We start from the raw sequence: 4775 nt of genomic DNA on the forward strand, positions 1-4775 counted from the left end.
TTACCTGCTGCAGACGTTACAGTCTGTTTACCTGCTGTAGACGTTACAGTCTGTTTACCCGCTGCAAACATTACAGTCTGTTTACCCTCTGCAGACGTTACAGTCTGTTTACCCGCTGCAGACGTTACAGTCTGTTTACCTGCAGACGTTACAGTCTGTTTACCTGCAGACGTTACAGTCTGTTTACCTGCAGATGTTACAGCCTGTTTACCTGCTGCAGACGTTACAGTCTGTTTACATGCTGCAGACGTTACAGTCTGTTTACCTGCTGCAGACTTTACAGTCTGTTTACCTGCAGATGTTACAGACCGTTTACCTGCTGCAGACTTTACAGACTGTTTACCTGCTGCAGACGTTACAGTCTGTTTACCTGCTGCAGACGTTACAGCCTGTTTACCTGCTGCGGATGTTACAGTCTGTTTACCTGCTGCAGTCGTTACAGTCTGTTTACCTGCAGACGTTACAGTCTGTTTACCTGCAGACGTTACAGTCTGTTTACCTGCAGATGTTACAGCCTGTTTACCTGCTGCAGACGTTACAGTCTGTTTACATGCTGCAGACGTTACAGTCTGTTTACCTGCTGCAGACTTTACAGTCTGTTTACCTGCAGATGTTACAGACCGTTTACCTGCTGCAGACTTTACAGACTGTTTACCTGCTGCAGACGTTACAGTCTGTTTACCTGCTGCAGACGTTACAGTCTGTTTACCTGCTGCAGACGTTACAGTCTGTTTACCTGCAGACGTTACAGCCTGTTTACCTGCTGCGGATGTTACAGTCTGTTTACCTGCTGCAGACGTTACAGTCTGTTTACCTGCAGACGTTACAGTCTGTTTACCTGCTGCGGACGTTACAGTCTGTTTACCTGCAGACGTTACAGTCTGTTTACCTGCTGCAGACGTTACAGTCTGTTTACCTGCAGACGTTACAGTCTGTTTACCTGCTGCAGACGTTACAGTCTGTTTACCTGCAGACGTTACAGTCTGCTTACCTGCTGCAGATGTTACAGTCTGTTTACCCGCTGCAGACGTTACAGTCTGTTTACCTGCTGCAGATGTTACAGTCTGTTTACCCGCTGCAGACGTTACAGTCTGTTTACCTGCTGCAGACGTTACAGTCTGTTTACCTGCAGACGTTACAGTCTGCTTACCTGCTGCAGACGTTACAGTCTGTTTACCTGCTGCAGACGTTACAGTCTGTTTACCTGCTGCAGACGTTAGTCTGTTTACCTGCAGACGTTACAGTCTGCTTACCTGCTGCAGATGTTACAGTCTGTTTACCCGCTGCAGACGTTACAGTCTGTTTACCTGCTGCAGATGTTACAGTCTGTTTACCCGCTGCAGACGTTACAGTCTGTTTACCTGCTGCAGACGTTACAGTCTGTTTACCTGCAGACGTTACAGTCTGCTTACCTGCTGCAGACGTTACAGTCTGTTTACCTGCAGACGTTACAGTCTGTTTACCTGCAGACGTTACAGTCTGTTTACCTGCAGACGTTACAGCCTGTTTACCCGCTGCAGACGTTACAGTCTGTTTACCTGCTGCAGACGTTACAGTCTGTTTACCCGCTGCAGACGTTACAGTCTGTTTACCTGCAGACGTTACAGTCTGTTTACCTGCTGCAGACGTTACAGTCTGTTTACCCGCTGCGGACGTTACAGTCTGTTTACCTGCTGCAGACGTTACAGTCTGTTTACCTGCTGCAGACGTTACAGCCTGTTTACCTGCTGCGGACGTTACAGTCTGTTTACCCGCTGCAGACGTTACAGTCCGTTTACCTGCAGACGTTACAGTCTGCTTACCTGCTGCAGACGTTACAGTCTGTTTACCTGCAGACGTTACAGACTGTTTACCCCCTGCAGACGTTACAGTCTGTTTACCTGCAGACGTTACAGCCTGTTTACCTGCTGCGGACGTTACAGTCTGTTTACCTGCAGACGTTACAGTCTGTTTACCTACTGCAGACGTTACAGTCTGTTTACCCGCTGCAGACGTTACAGTCTGTTTACCCGCTGCAGACGTTACAGTCTGTTTACCTGCAGACGTTACAGCCTGTTTACCCGCTGCAGACGTTACAGTCTGTTTACCCGCTGCAGACGTTACAGCCTGTTTACCCGCTGCAGACGTTACAGCCTGTTTACCCGCTGCAGATGTTACAGTCTGTTTACCTGCAGACGTTACAGCCTGTTTACCCGCTGCAGATGTTACAGTCTGTTTACCTGCTGCAGACGTTACAGTCTGCTTACCTGCTGCAGACGTTACAGTCTGTTTACCTGCTGCAGACGTTACAGTCTGTTTACCTGCTGCAGACGTTACAGTCTGTTTACCCGCTGCAGACGTTACAGTCTGTTTACCTGCTGCAGACGTTACAGCCTGTTTACCCGCTGCAGACGTTACAGTCTGTTTACCTGCTGCAGACGTTACAGTCTGTTTACCCGCTGCAGACGTTACAGTCTGTTTACCTGCTGCAGACGTTACAGTCTGTTTACCTGCAGACGTTACAGCCTGTTTACCCGCTGCAGACTTTACAGTCTGTTTACCTGCTGCAGACGTTACAGTCTGTTTACCTGCAGACGTTACAGCCTGTTTACCCGCTGTAGACGTTACAGTCTGTTTACCTGCAGACGTTACAGTCTGTTTACCTGCTGCAGACGTTACAGTCTGTTTACCCGCTGCAGACGTTACAGTCTGTTTACCTGCTGCAGACGTTACAGTCTGTTTACCTGCAGACGTTACAGCCTGTTTACCCGCTGTAGACCTTACAGTCTGTTTACCTGCTGCAGACGTTACAGTCTGTTTACCTGCAGACGTTACAGCCTGTTTACCCGCTGTAGACCTTACAGTCTGTTTACCTGCTGCAGATGTTACAGTCTGTTTACCTGCAGACGTTACAGTCTGCTTTCCTGCAGACGTTACAGTCTGTTTACCTGCTGTAGACGTTACAGTCTGTTTACCTGCTGCAGACGTTACAGACTGTTTACCCGCTGCAGACGTTACAGTCTGCTTACCTGCTGCAGACGTTACAGACTGTTTACCTGCAGACGTTACAGTCTGTTTACCCGCTGTAGACGTTACAGTCTGCTTACCTGCTGCAGACGTTACAGCCTGTTTACCTGCAGACGTTACAGTCTGTTTACCTGCAGACGTTACAGTCTGTTTACCTGCTGCAGACGTTACAGTCTGTTTACCTGCAGACGTTACAGTCTGTTTACCTGCTGCAGACGTTACAGTCTGTTTACCTGCAGACGTTACAGTCTGTTTACCTGCTGCAGACGTTACAGTCTGTTTACCTGCTGCAGACGTTACAGTCTGTTTACCTGCTGCAGACGTTACAGCCTGTTTACCTGCTGCAGACGTTACAGTCTGTTTACCTGCTGCAGACGTTACAGTCTGTTTACCTGCTGCAGACGTTACAGTCTGTTTACCTGCTGCAGACGTTACAGTCTGTTTACCTGCAGACGTTACAGTCTGTTTACCTGCTGTAGACGTTACAGTCTGTTTACCTGCTGCAGAAGTTACAGTCTGTTTACCTGCAGACGTTACAGTCTGTTTACCTGCTGCAGATGTTACAGTCTGTTTACCTGCTGCAGACGTTACAGTCTGTTTACCTGCAGACGTTACAGTCTGTTTACCTGCTGCAGATGTTACAGTCTGTTTACCTGCTGCAGACGTTACAGTCTGTTTACCTGCAGACGTTACAGTCTGTTTACCTGCTGCAGATGTTACAGTCTGTTTACCTGCAGACGTTACAGTCTGTTTACCTGCAGACGTTACAATCTGTTTACCTGCTGCAGACGTTACAGTCTGTTTACCTGCTGCAGACATTACAGCCTGTTTACCTGCTGCAGAAGATTAGAGGATTAAAGGAGCAGTATGTAACTCTGTCACCTTGTGTTTAAAATGGGTACTGCATTTTGAATTCAGAAACTGTTGACTTGATTTGTTGATTTTTAAAGCGCACAGGAAGTTCTGACGATGTCGACAACGTCAGAATAATAATTTAACGTTCAGACCTCAGTGTGCGCTGTGGTCGATGTTTGCGGGAAATCTGTTGACAGCAACTAACTATTTGGTCACTGGGTTCCCACCATCCATCACACACACACACACACACACACACACACACACACACACACACACACACACACACACACACACACACAGTAGGGCAAATGAGGCTGATGGATACTTTGAAACTGCTGGAATGTAAACACTCTCTGACCCCGACTGTTCAAATTTAAGCACTTCACTACACACTTCCTGCTGTGGCCGGTATTTCAATTTTTGTAATAGTAATACTACATTTTAAATAAAAAAAATGTATCACCATTATATCTTTAAAGTTATCCTTCTTTGAGACAGAAAAATACAAAATAAAAATCTTTAACAATAAAGTTTGCATCAACATTCATACGATTAACAAAATAAAATACTAGTTTATTTTCTTCCCCACAAAGTTCAGAATGATTTTAGCTCCCAGAGCTTCATCACAGCTTCCAGTGTTTAATTTATTTTCACCTGACTCCCTTTTAATAAAACTGACCTGTGTGATTAAGCGAGCAGCGGTTCAGCTGCAGGACTCTAACAGCGCTCTGTAACTCTACTTATTGATGTTTTGTTTGTTGATGGTTTCATATCGACGTCTGAGTGTGTGGTCTCACCGAGGATCATTACACGTGTCAGGACACCCAGAGAGAGTGTGTGTGTGTGTCTCTGTGTGTGTGTGTGTGTGTGTGTGTGTGTGTGTGTGTCTCTGTGTGTGTCTCTGTGTGTGT

The sequence above is a fragment of the Labrus mixtus genome, unplaced genomic scaffold, assembly GCF_963584025.1.
Source record: "Labrus mixtus unplaced genomic scaffold, fLabMix1.1 SCAFFOLD_124, whole genome shotgun sequence".
In the NCBI taxonomy this organism is placed as follows: domain Eukaryota; kingdom Metazoa; phylum Chordata; class Actinopteri; order Labriformes; family Labridae; genus Labrus; species Labrus mixtus.